The 15,247-nt window shown below is 45.3% G+C and overlaps 31 non-coding genes across 31 annotated transcripts; all 31 read left to right on the forward strand.

The window, feature by feature from the left end:
* The first annotated feature begins 241 nt into the window (after window positions 1–241).
* Window positions 242–360, forward strand: LOC134117572 (5S ribosomal RNA). Its single transcript, XR_009949128.1, has one exon. It is a non-coding gene; the product is annotated as a 5S ribosomal RNA (ribosomal RNA).
* Window positions 361–756: 396 nt separating this feature from the next.
* LOC134117573 (5S ribosomal RNA) lies at window positions 757–875 on the forward strand. Its single transcript, XR_009949129.1, has one exon. It is a non-coding gene; the product is annotated as a 5S ribosomal RNA (ribosomal RNA).
* A 339-nt stretch (window positions 876–1,214) lies between these two features.
* LOC134117574 (5S ribosomal RNA) lies at window positions 1,215–1,333 on the forward strand. Its single transcript, XR_009949130.1, has one exon. It is a non-coding gene; the product is annotated as a 5S ribosomal RNA (ribosomal RNA).
* Window positions 1,334–1,672: 339 nt separating this feature from the next.
* On the forward strand, window positions 1,673–1,791 carry LOC134117575 (5S ribosomal RNA). Its single transcript, XR_009949131.1, has one exon. It is a non-coding gene; the product is annotated as a 5S ribosomal RNA (ribosomal RNA).
* Window positions 1,792–2,187: 396 nt separating this feature from the next.
* LOC134117576 (5S ribosomal RNA) lies at window positions 2,188–2,306 on the forward strand. Its single transcript, XR_009949132.1, has one exon. It is a non-coding gene; the product is annotated as a 5S ribosomal RNA (ribosomal RNA).
* Window positions 2,307–2,645: 339 nt separating this feature from the next.
* LOC134117577 (5S ribosomal RNA) lies at window positions 2,646–2,764 on the forward strand. Its single transcript, XR_009949133.1, has one exon. It is a non-coding gene; the product is annotated as a 5S ribosomal RNA (ribosomal RNA).
* A 396-nt stretch (window positions 2,765–3,160) lies between these two features.
* Window positions 3,161–3,279, forward strand: LOC134117578 (5S ribosomal RNA). Its single transcript, XR_009949134.1, has one exon. It is a non-coding gene; the product is annotated as a 5S ribosomal RNA (ribosomal RNA).
* Window positions 3,280–3,618: 339 nt separating this feature from the next.
* Window positions 3,619–3,737, forward strand: LOC134117579 (5S ribosomal RNA). Its single transcript, XR_009949135.1, has one exon. It is a non-coding gene; the product is annotated as a 5S ribosomal RNA (ribosomal RNA).
* Window positions 3,738–4,076: 339 nt separating this feature from the next.
* LOC134117580 (5S ribosomal RNA) lies at window positions 4,077–4,195 on the forward strand. Its single transcript, XR_009949136.1, has one exon. It is a non-coding gene; the product is annotated as a 5S ribosomal RNA (ribosomal RNA).
* A 396-nt stretch (window positions 4,196–4,591) lies between these two features.
* Window positions 4,592–4,710, forward strand: LOC134117582 (5S ribosomal RNA). Its single transcript, XR_009949138.1, has one exon. It is a non-coding gene; the product is annotated as a 5S ribosomal RNA (ribosomal RNA).
* Window positions 4,711–5,049: 339 nt separating this feature from the next.
* LOC134117583 (5S ribosomal RNA) lies at window positions 5,050–5,168 on the forward strand. The gene has a single exon (XR_009949139.1). It is a non-coding gene; the product is annotated as a 5S ribosomal RNA (ribosomal RNA).
* Window positions 5,169–5,507: 339 nt separating this feature from the next.
* LOC134117584 (5S ribosomal RNA) lies at window positions 5,508–5,626 on the forward strand. The gene has a single exon (XR_009949140.1). It is a non-coding gene; the product is annotated as a 5S ribosomal RNA (ribosomal RNA).
* Window positions 5,627–6,022: 396 nt separating this feature from the next.
* Window positions 6,023–6,141, forward strand: LOC134117585 (5S ribosomal RNA). Its single transcript, XR_009949141.1, has one exon. It is a non-coding gene; the product is annotated as a 5S ribosomal RNA (ribosomal RNA).
* A 396-nt stretch (window positions 6,142–6,537) lies between these two features.
* On the forward strand, window positions 6,538–6,656 carry LOC134117586 (5S ribosomal RNA). The gene has a single exon (XR_009949142.1). It is a non-coding gene; the product is annotated as a 5S ribosomal RNA (ribosomal RNA).
* A 339-nt stretch (window positions 6,657–6,995) lies between these two features.
* LOC134117588 (5S ribosomal RNA) lies at window positions 6,996–7,114 on the forward strand. The gene has a single exon (XR_009949144.1). It is a non-coding gene; the product is annotated as a 5S ribosomal RNA (ribosomal RNA).
* Window positions 7,115–7,453: 339 nt separating this feature from the next.
* LOC134117589 (5S ribosomal RNA) lies at window positions 7,454–7,572 on the forward strand. The gene has a single exon (XR_009949145.1). It is a non-coding gene; the product is annotated as a 5S ribosomal RNA (ribosomal RNA).
* A 396-nt stretch (window positions 7,573–7,968) lies between these two features.
* LOC134117590 (5S ribosomal RNA) lies at window positions 7,969–8,087 on the forward strand. Its single transcript, XR_009949146.1, has one exon. It is a non-coding gene; the product is annotated as a 5S ribosomal RNA (ribosomal RNA).
* Window positions 8,088–8,426: 339 nt separating this feature from the next.
* LOC134117591 (5S ribosomal RNA) lies at window positions 8,427–8,545 on the forward strand. Its single transcript, XR_009949147.1, has one exon. It is a non-coding gene; the product is annotated as a 5S ribosomal RNA (ribosomal RNA).
* A 339-nt stretch (window positions 8,546–8,884) lies between these two features.
* Window positions 8,885–9,003, forward strand: LOC134117592 (5S ribosomal RNA). Its single transcript, XR_009949148.1, has one exon. It is a non-coding gene; the product is annotated as a 5S ribosomal RNA (ribosomal RNA).
* A 396-nt stretch (window positions 9,004–9,399) lies between these two features.
* LOC134117594 (5S ribosomal RNA) lies at window positions 9,400–9,518 on the forward strand. The gene has a single exon (XR_009949150.1). It is a non-coding gene; the product is annotated as a 5S ribosomal RNA (ribosomal RNA).
* Window positions 9,519–9,914: 396 nt separating this feature from the next.
* Window positions 9,915–10,033, forward strand: LOC134117595 (5S ribosomal RNA). The gene has a single exon (XR_009949151.1). It is a non-coding gene; the product is annotated as a 5S ribosomal RNA (ribosomal RNA).
* Window positions 10,034–10,372: 339 nt separating this feature from the next.
* On the forward strand, window positions 10,373–10,491 carry LOC134117596 (5S ribosomal RNA). The gene has a single exon (XR_009949152.1). It is a non-coding gene; the product is annotated as a 5S ribosomal RNA (ribosomal RNA).
* Window positions 10,492–10,830: 339 nt separating this feature from the next.
* LOC134117597 (5S ribosomal RNA) lies at window positions 10,831–10,949 on the forward strand. The gene has a single exon (XR_009949153.1). It is a non-coding gene; the product is annotated as a 5S ribosomal RNA (ribosomal RNA).
* A 396-nt stretch (window positions 10,950–11,345) lies between these two features.
* Window positions 11,346–11,464, forward strand: LOC134117598 (5S ribosomal RNA). Its single transcript, XR_009949154.1, has one exon. It is a non-coding gene; the product is annotated as a 5S ribosomal RNA (ribosomal RNA).
* Window positions 11,465–11,860: 396 nt separating this feature from the next.
* LOC134117599 (5S ribosomal RNA) lies at window positions 11,861–11,979 on the forward strand. The gene has a single exon (XR_009949155.1). It is a non-coding gene; the product is annotated as a 5S ribosomal RNA (ribosomal RNA).
* Window positions 11,980–12,318: 339 nt separating this feature from the next.
* LOC134117600 (5S ribosomal RNA) lies at window positions 12,319–12,437 on the forward strand. Its single transcript, XR_009949156.1, has one exon. It is a non-coding gene; the product is annotated as a 5S ribosomal RNA (ribosomal RNA).
* A 339-nt stretch (window positions 12,438–12,776) lies between these two features.
* On the forward strand, window positions 12,777–12,895 carry LOC134117601 (5S ribosomal RNA). Its single transcript, XR_009949157.1, has one exon. It is a non-coding gene; the product is annotated as a 5S ribosomal RNA (ribosomal RNA).
* A 396-nt stretch (window positions 12,896–13,291) lies between these two features.
* LOC134117602 (5S ribosomal RNA) lies at window positions 13,292–13,410 on the forward strand. The gene has a single exon (XR_009949158.1). It is a non-coding gene; the product is annotated as a 5S ribosomal RNA (ribosomal RNA).
* A 339-nt stretch (window positions 13,411–13,749) lies between these two features.
* Window positions 13,750–13,868, forward strand: LOC134117603 (5S ribosomal RNA). The gene has a single exon (XR_009949159.1). It is a non-coding gene; the product is annotated as a 5S ribosomal RNA (ribosomal RNA).
* Window positions 13,869–14,264: 396 nt separating this feature from the next.
* Window positions 14,265–14,383, forward strand: LOC134117605 (5S ribosomal RNA). The gene has a single exon (XR_009949161.1). It is a non-coding gene; the product is annotated as a 5S ribosomal RNA (ribosomal RNA).
* Window positions 14,384–15,124: 741 nt separating this feature from the next.
* On the forward strand, window positions 15,125–15,243 carry LOC134117606 (5S ribosomal RNA). The gene has a single exon (XR_009949162.1). It is a non-coding gene; the product is annotated as a 5S ribosomal RNA (ribosomal RNA).
* Window positions 15,244–15,247: the final 4 nt, after the last annotated feature.

A 15,247-nucleotide genomic window follows, 5' to 3' on the forward strand; every position in this document is an offset into this window, starting at 1 on the left:
AAGATGAAAGGTGGCTTACGTCCGTACCATCGTCAGGCCATTTGAGGTGGCGGGGACTGCAATGGCCATCCACCGATTGGCTGGGACTCCTGGGCGGGTCTTCTCTAGTCCATCCAATTTTCGGCATAGGATGTCACAGCCTTCTTTGCATACCCTTATTTAACCCACACAAAGATGCCAACGGCAGGCGTGACATAATTTTTTGACGCATTATAAAGGATTAGGAAAAAGATAAAGAGCAGCTTACGGCCATACCTCTCTGGTTCCGCCCGATCTCGTCTGATCTCGGAAGCTAAGCAGAGCAGGGCCTGGTTAGTACCTGGATGGAAGACCGCCTGGGAATCCCAGGTGCCGTAAGCTTTTTCACTTCTCTCTGGAAGCCGCCGAGCGCCGCAGATTGTACACCTACAAATTACAAAAAGTATATCACATTGTCGAAGAGATGCATGTTTAGTGTTGTTTTAACGTTGGATATATAAGGAACTTAGACAATATAATCAAAAATGATTCCGTTTCATGGTTGCTAAATTAGTGTTGATCAACATTTAACAATTGGCATACTTTTGTTTGTAATTTAGCCGTTGAAATACAGGTGCTAACCCAACATGTTAGAATTGCCAGTGAAGAAAAGTAAAGTTACCTTCAGGTTTTAGGAACCTCTCTTGCCAATCCTAAGAACTGCTTCAATTTTAGAAAAAGAAACTCTTCTGATTATCTTTGACACGTTTTAAAGGATTAGGAAAAAGGTAAAAAGCAGCTTACGGCCATACCTCTCTGGTTCCGCCCGATCTCGTCTGATCTCGGAAGCTAAGCAGAGCAGGGCCTGGTTAGTACCTGGATGGAAGACCGCCTGGGAATCCCAGGTGCCGTAAGCTTTTTCACTTCTCTCTCCGAAAGCCGCCCAGCGCCGCAGATTGTACACCTACACAATTGTAAAAAGCATTTCACATTGTAGAAGAGATGCAATAGGAAGAAGATGAAAGGTGGCTTACGTCCATACCATCGTCAGGCCATTTGAGGTGGCGGGGACTGCAATGGCCATCCACCGATTGGCTGGGACTCCTGGGCGGGTCTTCTCTAGTCCATCCAATTTTCGGCTTAGGATGTCACAGCCTTCTTTGCATACCCTTATTTAACCCACACAAAGATGCCAACGGCAGGCGTGACATAATTTTTTGACGCATTATAAAGGATTAGGAAAAAGATAAAGAGCAGCTTACGGCCATACCTCTCTGGTTCCGCCCGATCTCGTCTGATCTCGGAAGCTAAGCAGAGCAGGGCCTGGTTAGTACCTGGATGGAAGACCGCCTGGGAATCCCAGGTGCCGTAAGCTTTTTCACTTCTCTCTCCGAAAGCCGCCCAGCGCCGCAGATTGTACACCTACACAATTGTAAAAAGCATTTCACATTGTAGAAGAGATGCAATAGGAAGAAGATGAAAGGTGGCTTACGTCCATACCATCGTCAGGCCATTTGAGGTGGCGGGGACTGCAATGGCCATCCACCGATTGGCTGGGACTCCTGGGCGGGTCTTCTCTAGTCCATCCAATTTTCGGCATAGGATGTCACAGCCTTCTTTGCATACCCTTATTTAACCCACACAAAGATGCCAACGGCAGGCGTGACATAATTTTTTGACGCATTATAAAGGATTAGGAAAAAGATAAAAAGCAGCTTACGGCCATACCTCTCTGGTTCCGCCCGATCTCGTCTGATCTCGGAAGCTAAGCAGAGCAGGGCCTGGTTAGTACCTGGATGGAAGACCGCCTGGGAATCCCAGGTGCCGTAAGCTTTTTCACTTCTCTCTGGAAGCCGCCGAGCGCCGCAGATTGTACACCTACAAATTACAAAAAGTATATCACATTGTCGAAGAGATGCATGTTTAGTGTTGTTTTAACGTTGGATATATAAGGAACTTAGACAATATCATCAAAAATGATTCCGTTTCATGGTTGCTAAATTAGTGTTGATCAACATTTAACAATTGGCATACTTTTGTTTGTAATTTAGCCGTTGAAATACAGGTGCTAACCCAACATGTTAGAATTGCCAGTGAAGAAAAGTAAAGTTACCTTCAGGTTTTAGGAACCTCTCTTGCCAATCCTAAGAACTGCTTCAATTTTAGAAAAAGAAACTCTTCTGATTATCTTTGACACGTTTTAAAGGATTAGGAAAAAGGTAAAAAGCAGCTTACGGCCATACCTCTCTGGTTCCGCCCGATCTCGTCTGATCTCGGAAGCTAAGCAGAGCAGGGCCTGGTTAGTACCTGGATGGAAGACCGCCTGGGAATCCCAGGTGCCGTAAGCTTTTTCACTTCTCTCTCCGAAAGCCGCCCAGCGCCGCAGATTGTACACCTACACAATTGTAAAAAGCATTTCACATTGTAGAAGAGATGCAATAGGAAGAAGATGAAAGGTGGCTTACGTCCGTACCATCGTCAGGCCATTTGAGGTGGCGGGGACTGCAATGGCCATCCACCGATTGGCTGGGACTCCTGGGCGGGTCTTCTCTAGTCCATCCAATTTTCGGCATAGGATGTCACAGCCTTCTTTGCATACCCTTATTTAACCCACACAAAGATGCCAACGGCAGGCGTGACATAATTTTTTGACGCATTATAAAGGATTAGGAAAAAGATAAAGAGCAGCTTACGGCCATACCTCTCTGGTTCCGCCCGATCTCGTCTGATCTCGGAAGCTAAGCAGAGCAGGGCCTGGTTAGTACCTGGATGGAAGACCGCCTGGGAATCCCAGGTGCCGTAAGCTTTTTCACTTCTCTCTGGAAGCCGCCGAGCGCCGCAGATTGTACACCTACAAATTACAAAAAGTATATCACATTGTCGAAGAGATGCATGTTTAGTGTTGTTTTAACGTTGGATATATAAGGAACTTAGACAATATCATCAAAAATGATTCCGTTTCATGGTTGCTAAATTAGTGTTGATCAACATTTAACAATTGGCATACTTTTGTTTGTAATTTAGCCGTTGAAATACAGGTGCTAACCCAACATGTTAGAATTGCCAGTGAAGAAAAGTAAAGTTACCTTCAGGTTTTAGGAACCTCTCTTGCCAATCCTAAGAACTGCTTCAATTTTAGAAAAAGAAACTCTTCTGATTATCTTTGACACGTTTTAAAGGATTAGGAAAAAGGTAAAAAGCAGCTTACGGCCATACCTCTCTGGTTCCGCCCGATCTCGTCTGATCTCGGAAGCTAAGCAGAGCAGGGCCTGGTTAGTACCTGGATGGAAGACCGCCTGGGAATCCCAGGTGCCGTAAGCTTTTTCACTTCTCTCTCCGAAAGCCGCCCAGCGCCGCAGATTGTACACCTACACAATTGTAAAAAGCATTTCACATTGTAGAAGAGATGCAATAGGAAGAAGATGAAAGGTGGCTTACGTCCATACCATCGTCAGGCCATTTGAGGTGGCGGGGACTGCAATGGCCATCCACCGATTGGCTGGGACTCCTGGGCGGGTCTTCTCTAGTCCATCCAATTTTCGGCTTAGGATGTCACAGCCTTCTTTGCATACCCTTATTTAACCCACACAAAGATGCCAACGGCAGGCGTGACATAATTTTTTGACGCATTATAAAGGATTAGGAAAAAGATAAAGAGCAGCTTACGGCCATACCTCTCTGGTTCCGCCCGATCTCGTCTGATCTCGGAAGCTAAGCAGAGCAGGGCCTGGTTAGTACCTGGATGGAAGACCGCCTGGGAATCCCAGGTGCCGTAAGCTTTTTCACTTCTCTCTCCGAAAGCCGCCCAGCGCCGCAGATTGTACACCTACACAATTGTAAAAAGCATTTCACATTGTAGAAGAGATGCAATAGGAAGAAGATGAAAGGTGGCTTACGTCCATACCATCGTCAGGCCATTTGAGGTGGCGGGGACTGCAATGGCCATCCACCGATTGGCTGGGACTCCTGGGCGGGTCTTCTCTAGTCCATCCAATTTTCGGCATAGGATGTCACAGCCTTCTTTGCATACCCTTATTTAACCCACACAAAGATGCCAACGGCAGGCGTGACATAATTTTTTGACGCATTATAAAGGATTAGGAAAAAGATAAAAAGCAGCTTACGGCCATACCTCTCTGGTTCCGCCCGATCTCGTCTGATCTCGGAAGCTAAGCAGAGCAGGGCCTGGTTAGTACCTGGATGGAAGACCGCCTGGGAATCCCAGGTGCCGTAAGCTTTTTCACTTCTCTCTGGAAGCCGCCGAGCGCCGCAGATTGTACACCTACAAATTACAAAAAGTATATCACATTGTCGAAGAGATGCATGTTTAGTGTTGTTTTAACGTTGGATATATAAGGAACTTAGACAATATCATCAAAAATGATTCCGTTTCATGGTTGCTAAATTAGTGTTGATCAACATTTAACAATTGGCATACTTTTGTTTGTAATTTAGCCGTTGAAATACAGGTGCTAACCCAACATGTTAGAATTGCCAGTGAAGAAAAGTAAAGTTACCTTCAGGTTTTAGGAACCTCTCTTGCCAATCCTAAGAACTGCTTCAATTTTAGAAAAAGAAACTCTTCTGATTATCTTTGACACGTTTTAAAGGATTAGGAAAAAGGTAAAAAGCAGCTTACGGCCATACCTCTCTGGTTCCGCCCGATCTCGTCTGATCTCGGAAGCTAAGCAGAGCAGGGCCTGGTTAGTACCTGGATGGAAGACCGCCTGGGAATCCCAGGTGCCGTAAGCTTTTTCACTTCTCTCTCCGAAAGCCGCCCAGCGCCGCAGATTGTACACCTACACAATTGTAAAAAGCATTTCACATTGTAGAAGAGATGCAATAGGAAGAAGATGAAAGGTGGCTTACGTCCATACCATCGTCAGGCCATTTGAGGTGGCGGGGACTGCAATGGCCATCCACCGATTGGCTGGGACTCCTGGGCGGGTCTTCTCTAGTCCATCCAATTTTCGGCTTAGGATGTCACAGCCTTCTTTGCATACCCTTATTTAACCCACACAAAGATGCCAACGGCAGGCGTGACATAATTTTTTGACGCATTATAAAGGATTAGGAAAAAGATAAAGAGCAGCTTACGGCCATACCTCTCTGGTTCCGCCCGATCTCGTCTGATCTCGGAAGCTAAGCAGAGCAGGGCCTGGTTAGTACCTGGATGGAAGACCGCCTGGGAATCCCAGGTGCCGTAAGCTTTTTCACTTCTCTCTCCGAAAGCCGCCCAGCGCCGCAGATTGTACACCTACACAATTGTAAAAAGCATTTCACATTGTAGAAGAGATGCAATAGGAAGAAGATGAAAGGTGGCTTACGTCCATACCATCGTCAGGCCATTTGAGGTGGCGGGGACTGCAATGGCCATCCACCGATTGGCTGGGACTCCTGGGCGGGTCTTCTCTAGTCCATCCAATTTTCGGCATAGGATGTCACAGCCTTCTTTGCATACCCTTATTTAACCCACACAAAGATGCCAACGGCAGGCGTGACATAATTTTTTGACGCATTATAAAGGATTAGGAAAAAGATAAAAAGCAGCTTACGGCCATACCTCTCTGGTTCCGCCCGATCTCGTCTGATCTCGGAAGCTAAGCAGAGCAGGGCCTGGTTAGTACCTGGATGGAAGACCGCCTGGGAATCCCAGGTGCCGTAAGCTTTTTCACTTCTCTCTGGAAGCCGCCGAGCGCCGCAGATTGTACACCTACAAATTACAAAAAGTATATCACATTGTCGAAGAGATGCATGTTTAGTGTTGTTTTAACGTTGGATATATAAGGAACTTAGACAATATCATCAAAAATGATTCCGTTTCATGGTTGCTAAATTAGTGTTGATCAACATTTAACAATTGGCATACTTTTGTTTGTAATTTAGCCGTTCAAATACAGGTGCTAACCCAACATGTTAGAATTGCCAGTGAAGAAAAGTAAAGTTACCTTCAGGTTTTAGGAACCTCTCTTGCCAATCCTAAGAACTGCTTCAATTTTAGAAAAACAAACTCTTCTGATTATCTTTGACACGTTTTAAAGGATTAGGAAAAAGATAAAAAGCAGCTTACGGCCATACCTCTCTGGTTCCGCCCGATCTCGTCTGATCTCGGAAGCTAAGCAGAGCAGGGCCTGGTTAGTACCTGGATGGAAGACCGCCTGGGAATCCCAGGTGCCGTAAGCTTTTTCACTTCTCTCTGGAAGCCGCCGAGCGCCGCAGATTGTACACCTACAAATTACAAAAAGTATATCACATTGTCGAAGAGATGCATGTTTAGTGTTGTTTTAACGTTGGATATATAAGGAACTTAGACAATATAATCAAAAATGATTCCGTTTCATGGTTGCTAAATTAGTGTTGATCAACATTTAACAATTGGCATACTTTTGTTTGTAATTTAGCCGTTGAAATACAGGTGCTAACCCAACATGTTAGAATTGCCAGTGAAGAAAAGTAAAGTTACCTTCAGGTTTTAGGAACCTCTCTTGCCAATCCTAAGAACTGCTTCAATTTTAGAAAAAGAAACTCTTCTGATTATCTTTGACACGTTTTAAAGGATTAGGAAAAAGGTAAAAAGCAGCTTACGGCCATACCTCTCTGGTTCCGCCCGATCTCGTCTGATCTCGGAAGCTAAGCAGAGCAGGGCCTGGTTAGTACCTGGATGGAAGACCGCCTGGGAATCCCAGGTGCCGTAAGCTTTTTCACTTCTCTCTCCGAAAGCCGCCCAGCGCCGCAGATTGTACACCTACACAATTGTAAAAAGCATTTCACATTGTAGAAGAGATGCAATAGGAAGAAGATGAAAGGTGGCTTACGTCCGTACCATCGTCAGGCCATTTGAGGTGGCGGGGACTGCAATGGCCATCCACCGATTGGCTGGGACTCCTGGGCGGGTCTTCTCTAGTCCATCCAATTTTCGGCATAGGATGTCACAGCCTTCTTTGCATACCCTTATTTAACCCACACAAAGATGCCAACGGCAGGCGTGACATAATTTTTTGACGCATTATAAAGGATTAGGAAAAAGATAAAGAGCAGCTTACGGCCATACCTCTCTGGTTCCGCCCGATCTCGTCTGATCTCGGAAGCTAAGCAGAGCAGGGCCTGGTTAGTACCTGGATGGAAGACCGCCTGGGAATCCCAGGTGCCGTAAGCTTTTTCACTTCTCTCTCCGAAAGCCGCCCAGCGCCGCAGATTGTACACCTACACAATTGTAAAAAGCATTTCACATTGTAGAAGAGATGCAATAGGAAGAAGATGAAAGGTGGCTTACGTCCATACCATCGTCAGGCCATTTGAGGTGGCGGGGACTGCAATGGCCATCCACCGATTGGCTGGGACTCCTGGGCGGGTCTTCTCTAGTCCATCCAATTTTCGGCATAGGATGTCACAGCCTTCTTTGCATACCCTTATTTAACCCACACAAAGATGCCAACGGCAGGCGTGACATAATTTTTTGACGCATTATAAAGGATTAGGAAAAAGATAAAAAGCAGCTTACGGCCATACCTCTCTGGTTCCGCCCGATCTCGTCTGATCTCGGAAGCTAAGCAGAGCAGGGCCTGGTTAGTACCTGGATGGAAGACCGCCTGGGAATCCCAGGTGCCGTAAGCTTTTTCACTTCTCTCTGGAAGCCGCCGAGCGCCGCAGATTGTACACCTACAAATTACAAAAAGTATATCACATTGTCGAAGAGATGCATGTTTAGTGTTGTTTTAACGTTGGATATATAAGGAACTTAGACAATATCATCAAAAATGATTCCGTTTCATGGTTGCTAAATTAGTGTTGATCAACATTTAACAATTGGCATACTTTTGTTTGTAATTTAGCCGTTGAAATACAGGTGCTAACCCAACATGTTAGAATTGCCAGTGAAGAAAAGTAAAGTTACCTTCAGGTTTTAGGAACCTCTCTTGCCAATCCTAAGAACTGCTTCAATTTTAGAAAAAGAAACTCTTCTGATTATCTTTGACACGTTTTAAAGGATTAGGAAAAAGGTAAAAAGCAGCTTACGGCCATACCTCTCTGGTTCCGCCCGATCTCGTCTGATCTCGGAAGCTAAGCAGAGCAGGGCCTGGTTAGTACCTGGATGGAAGACCGCCTGGGAATCCCAGGTGCCGTAAGCTTTTTCACTTCTCTCTCCGAAAGCCGCCCAGCGCCGCAGATTGTACACCTACACAATTGTAAAAAGCATTTCACATTGTAGAAGAGATGCAATAGGAAGAAGATGAAAGGTGGCTTACGTCCATACCATCGTCAGGCCATTTGAGGTGGCGGGGACTGCAATGGCCATCCACCGATTGGCTGGGACTCCTGGGCGGGTCTTCTCTAGTCCATCCAATTTTCGGCTTAGGATGTCACAGCCTTCTTTGCATACCCTTATTTAACCCACACAAAGATGCCAACGGCAGGCGTGACATAATTTTTTGACGCATTATAAAGGATTAGGAAAAAGATAAAGAGCAGCTTACGGCCATACCTCTCTGGTTCCGCCCGATCTCGTCTGATCTCGGAAGCTAAGCAGAGCAGGGCCTGGTTAGTACCTGGATGGAAGACCGCCTGGGAATCCCAGGTGCCGTAAGCTTTTTCACTTCTCTCTCCGAAAGCCGCCCAGCGCCGCAGATTGTACACCTACACAATTGTAAAAAGCATTTCACATTGTAGAAGAGATGCAATAGGAAGAAGATGAAAGGTGGCTTACGTCCATACCATCGTCAGGCCATTTGAGGTGGCGGGGACTGCAATGGCCATCCACCGATTGGCTGGGACTCCTGGGCGGGTCTTCTCTAGTCCATCCAATTTTCGGCATAGGATGTCACAGCCTTCTTTGCATACCCTTATTTAACCCACACAAAGATGCCAACGGCAGGCGTGACATAATTTTTTGACGCATTATAAAGGATTAGGAAAAAGATAAAGAGCAGCTTACGGCCATACCTCTCTGGTTCCGCCCGATCTCGTCTGATCTCGGAAGCTAAGCAGAGCAGGGCCTGGTTAGTACCTGGATGGAAGACCGCCTGGGAATCCCAGGTGCCGTAAGCTTTTTCACTTCTCTCTGGAAGCCGCCGAGCGCCGCAGATTGTACACCTACAAATTACAAAAAGTATATCACATTGTCGAAGAGATGCATGTTTAGTGTTGTTTTAACGTTGGATATATAAGGAACTTAGACAATATAATCAAAAATGATTCCGTTTCATGGTTGCTAAATTAGTGTTGATCAACATTTAACAATTGGCATACTTTTGTTTGTAATTTAGCCGTTGAAATACAGGTGCTAACCCAACATGTTAGAATTGCCAGTGAAGAAAAGTAAAGTTACCTTCAGGTTTTAGGAACCTCTCTTGCCAATCCTAAGAACTGCTTCAATTTTAGAAAAACAAACTCTTCTGATTATCTTTGACACGTTTTAAAGGATTAGGAAAAAGATAAAAAGCAGCTTACGGCCATACCTCTCTGGTTCCGCCCGATCTCGTCTGATCTCGGAAGCTAAGCAGAGCAGGGCCTGGTTAGTACCTGGATGGAAGACCGCCTGGGAATCCCAGGTGCCGTAAGCTTTTTCACTTCTCTCTGGAAGCCGCCGAGCGCCGCAGATTGTACACCTACAAATTACAAAAAGTATATCACATTGTCGAAGAGATGCATGTTTAGTGTTGTTTTAACGTTGGATATATAAGGAACTTAGACAATATAATCAAAAATGATTCCGTTTCATGGTTGCTAAATTAGTGTTGATCAACATTTAACAATTGGCATACTTTTGTTTGTAATTTAGCCGTTGAAATACAGGTGCTAACCCAACATGTTAGAATTGCCAGTGAAGAAAAGTAAAGTTACCTTCAGGTTTTAGGAACCTCTCTTGCCAATCCTAAGAACTGCTTCAATTTTAGAAAAAGAAACTCTTCTGATTATCTTTGACACGTTTTAAAGGATTAGGAAAAAGGTAAAAAGCAGCTTACGGCCATACCTCTCTGGTTCCGCCCGATCTCGTCTGATCTCGGAAGCTAAGCAGAGCAGGGCCTGGTTAGTACCTGGATGGAAGACCGCCTGGGAATCCCAGGTGCCGTAAGCTTTTTCACTTCTCTCTCCGAAAGCCGCCCAGCGCCGCAGATTGTACACCTACACAATTGTAAAAAGCATTTCACATTGTAGAAGAGATGCAATAGGAAGAAGATGAAAGGTGGCTTACGTCCATACCATCGTCAGGCCATTTGAGGTGGCGGGGACTGCAATGGCCATCCACCGATTGGCTGGGACTCCTGGGCGGGTCTTCTCTAGTCCATCCAATTTTCGGCTTAGGATGTCACAGCCTTCTTTGCATACCCTTATTTAACCCACACAAAGATGCCAACGGCAGGCGTGACATAATTTTTTGACGCATTATAAAGGATTAGGAAAAAGATAAAGAGCAGCTTACGGCCATACCTCTCTGGTTCCGCCCGATCTCGTCTGATCTCGGAAGCTAAGCAGAGCAGGGCCTGGTTAGTACCTGGATGGAAGACCGCCTGGGAATCCCAGGTGCCGTAAGCTTTTTCACTTCTCTCTCCGAAAGCCGCCCAGCGCCGCAGATTGTACACCTACACAATTGTAAAAAGCATTTCACATTGTAGAAGAGATGCAATAGGAAGAAGATGAAAGGTGGCTTACGTCCATACCATCGTCAGGCCATTTGAGGTGGCGGGGACTGCAATGGCCATTCACCGATTGGCTGGGACTCCTGGGCGGGTCTTCTCTAGTCCATCCAATTTTCGGCATAGGATGTCACAGCCTTCTTTGCATACCCTTATTTAACCCACACAAAGATGCCAACGGCAGGCGTGACATAATTTTTTGACGCATTATAAAGGATTAGGAAAAAGATAAAGAGCAGCTTACGGCCATACCTCTCTGGTTCCGCCCGATCTCGTCTGATCTCGGAAGCTAAGCAGAGCAGGGCCTGGTTAGTACCTGGATGGAAGACCGCCTGGGAATCCCAGGTGCCGTAAGCTTTTTCACTTCTCTCTGGAAGCCGCCGAGCGCCGCAGATTGTACACCTACAAATTACAAAAAGTATATCACATTGTCGAAGAGATGCATGTTTAGTGTTGTTTTAACGTTGGATATATAAGGAACTTAGACAATATCATCAAAAATGATTCCGTTTCATGGTTGCTAAATTAGTGTTGATCAACATTTAACAATTGGCATACTTTTGTTTGTAATTTAGCCGTTCAAATACAGGTGCTAACCCAACATGTTAGAATTGCCAGTGAAGAAAAGTAAAGTTACCTTCAGGTTTTAGGAACCTCTCTTGCCAATCCTAAGAACTGCTTCAATTTTAGAAAAACAAACTCTTCTGATTATCTTTGACACGTTTTAAAGGATTAGGAAAAAGATAAAAAGCAGCTTACGGCCATACCTCTCTGGTTCCGCCCGATCTCGTCTGATCTCGGAAGCTAAGCAGAGCAGGGCCTGGTTAGTACCTGGATGGAAGACCGCCTGGGAATCCCAGGTGCCGTAAGCTTTTTCACTTCTCTCTGGAAGCCGCCGAGCGCCGCAGATTGTACACCTACAAATTACAAAAAGTATATCACATTGTCGAAGAGATGCATGTTTAGTGTTGTTTTAACGTTGGATATATAAGGAACTTAGACAATATAATCAAAAATGATTCCGTTTCATGGTTGCTAAATTAGTGTTGATCAACATTTAACAATTGGCATACTTTTGTTTGTAATTTAGCCGTTGAAATACAGGTGCTAACCCAACATGTTAGAATTGCCAGTGAAGAAAAGTAAAGTTACCTTCAGGTTTTAGGAACCTCTCTTGCCAATCCTAAGAACTGCTTCAATTTTAGAAAAAGAAACTCTTCTGATTATCTTTGACACGTTTTAAAGGATTAGGAAAAAGGTAAAAAGCAGCTTACGGCCATACCTCTCTGGTTCCGCCCGATCTCGTCTGATCTCGGAAGCTAAGCAGAGCAGGGCCTGGTTAGTACCTGGATGGAAGACCGCCTGGGAATCCCAGGTGCCGTAAGCTTTTTCACTTCTCTCTCCGAAAGCCGCCCAGCGCCGCAGATTGTACACCTACACAATTGTAAAAAGCATTTCACATTGTAGAAGAGATGCAATAGGAAGAAGATGAAAGGTGGCTTACGTCCATACCATCGTCAGGCCATTTGAGGTGGCGGGGACTGCAATGGCCATCCACCGATTGGCTGGGACTCCTGGGCGGGTCTTCTCTAGTCCATCCAATTTTCGGCTTAGGATGTCACAGCCTTCTTTGCATACCCTTATTTAACCCACACAAAGATGCCAACGGCAGGCGTGACATAATTTTTTGACGCATTATAAAGGATTAGGAAAAAGATAAAGAGCAGCTTACGGCCATACCTCTCTGGTTCCGCCCGATCTCGTCTGATCTCGGAAGCTAAGCAGAGCAGGGCCTGGTTAGTACCTGGATGGAAGACCGCCTGGGAATCCCAGGTGCCGTAAGCTTTTTCACTTCTCTCTCCGAAAGCCGCCCAGCGCCGCAGATTGTACACCTACACAATTGTAAAAAGCATTTCACATTGTAGAAGAGATGCAATAGGAAGAAGATGAAAGGTGGCTTACGTCCATACCATCGTCAGGCCATTTGAGGTGGCGGGGACTGCAATGGCCATTCACCGATTGGCTGGGACTCCTGGGCGGGTCTTCTCTAGTCCATCCAATTTTCGGCATAGGATGTCACAGCCTTCTTTGCATACCCTTATTTAACCCACACAAAGATGCCAACGGCAGGCGTGACATAATTTTTTGACGCATTATAAAGGATTAGGAAAAAGATAAAGAGCAGCTTACGGCCATACCTCTCTGGTTCCGCCCGATCTCGTCTGATCTCGGAAGCTAAGCAGAGCAGGGCCTGGTTAGTACCTGGATGGAAGACCGCCTGGGAATCCCAGGTGCCGTAAGCTTTTTCACTTCTCTCTGGAAGCCGCCGAGCGCCGCAGATTGTACACCTACAAATTACAAAAAGTATATCACATTGTCGAAGAGATGCATGTTTAGTGTTGTTTTAACGTTGGATATATAAGGAACTTAGACAATATCATCAAAAATGATTCCGTTTCATGGTTGCTAAATTAGTGTTGATCAACATTTAACAATTGGCATACTTTTGTTTGTAATTTAGCCGTTCAAATACAGGTGCTAACCCAACATGTTAGAATTGCCAGTGAAGAAAAGTAAAGTTACCTTCAGGTTTTAGGAACCTCTCTTGCCAATCCTAAGAACTGCTTCAATTTTAGAAAAACAAACTCTTCTGATTATCTTTGACACGTTTTAAAGGATTAGGAAAAAGATAAAAAGCAGCTTACGGCCATACCTCTCTGGTTCCGCCCGATCTCGTCTGATCTCGGAAGCTAAGCAGAGCAGGGCCTGGTTAGTACCTGGATGGAAGACCGCCTGGGAATCCCAGGTGCCGTAAGCTTTTTCACTTCTCTCTCCGAAAGCCGCCCAGCGCCGCAGATTGTACACCTACACAATTGTAAAAAGCATTTCACATTGTAGAAGAGATGCAATAGGAAGAAGATGAAAGGTGGCTTACGTCCATACCATCGTCAGGCCATTTGAGGTGGCGGGGACTGCAATGGCCATCCACCGATTGGCTGGGACTCCTGGGCGGGTCTTCTCTAGTCCATCCAATTTTCGGCATAGGATGTCACAGCCTTCTTTGCATACCCTTATTTAACCCACACAAAGATGCCAACGGCAGGCGTGACATAATTTTTTGACGCATTATAAAGGATTAGGAAAAAGATAAAGAGCAGCTTACGGCCATACCTCTCTGGTTCCGCCCGATCTCGTCTGATCTCGGAAGCTAAGCAGAGCAGGGCCTGGTTAGTACCTGGATGGAAGACCGCCTGGGAATCCCAGGTGCCGTAAGCTTTTTCACTTCTCTCTGGAAGCCGCCGAGCGCCGCAGATTGTACACCTACAAATTACAAAAAGTATATCACATTGTCGAAGAGATGCATGTTTAGTGTTGTTTTAACGTTGGATATATAAGGAACTTAGACAATATCATCAAAATTGATTCCGTTTCATGGTTGCTAAATTAGTGTTGATCAACATTTAACAATTGGCATACTTTTGTTTGTAATTTAGCCGTTGAAATACAGGTGCTAACCCAACATGTTAGAATTGCCAGTGAAGAAAAGTAAAGTTACCTTCAGGTTTTAGGAACCTCTCTTGCCAATCCTAAGAACTGCTTCAATTTTAGAAAAAGAAACTCTTCTGATTATCTTTGACACGTTTTAAAGGATTAGGAAAAAGGTAAAAACCAGCTTACGGCCATACCTCTCTGGTTCCGCCCGATCTCGTCTGATCTCGGAAGCTAAGCAGAGCAGGGCCTGGTTAGTACCTGGATGGAAGACCGCCTGGGAATCCCAGGTGCCGTAAGCTTTTTCACTTCTCTCTCCGAAAGCCGCCCAGCGCCGCAGATTGTACACCTACACAATTGTAAAAAGCATTTCACATTGTAGAAGAGATGCAATAGGAAGAAGATGAAAGGTGGCTTACGTCCATACCATCGTCAGGCCATTTGAGGTGGCGGGGACTGCAATGGCCATCCACCGATTGGCTGGGACTCCTGGGCGGGTCTTCTCTAGTCCATCCAATTTTCGGCATAGGATGTCACAGCCTTCTTTGCATACCCTTATTTAACCCACACAAAGATGCCAACGGCAGGCGTGACATAATTTTTTGACGCATTATAAAGGATTAGGGGAATCCCAGGTGCCGTAAGCTTTTTCACTTCTCTCTGGAAGCCGCCGAGCGCCGCAGATTGTACACCTACAAATTACAAAAAGTATATCACATTGTCGAAGAGATGCATGTTTAGTGTTGTTTTAACGTTGGATATATAAGGAACTTAGACAATATCATCAAAATTGATTCCGTTTCATGGTTGCTAAATTAGTGTTGATCAACATTTAACAATTGGCATACTTTTGTTTGTAATTTAGCCGTTGAAATACAGGTGCTAACCCAACATGTTAGAATTGCCAGTGAAGAAAAGTAAAGTTACCTTCAGGTTTTAGGAACCTCTCTTGCCAATCCTAAGAACTGCTTCAATTTTAGAAAAAGAAACTCTTCTGATTATCTTTGACACGTTTTAAAGGATTAGGAAAAAGGTAAAAAGCAGCTTACGGCCATACCTCTCTGGTTCCGCCCGATCTCGTCTGATCTCGGAAGCTAAGCAGAGCAGGGCCTGGTTAGTACCTGGATGGAAGACCGCCTGGGAATCCCAGGTGCCGTAAGCTTTTT

This window comes from Pungitius pungitius, unplaced genomic scaffold, assembly GCF_949316345.1.
Source record: "Pungitius pungitius unplaced genomic scaffold, fPunPun2.1 scaffold_24, whole genome shotgun sequence".
NCBI lineage: Eukaryota > Metazoa > Chordata > Actinopteri > Perciformes > Gasterosteidae > Pungitius > Pungitius pungitius.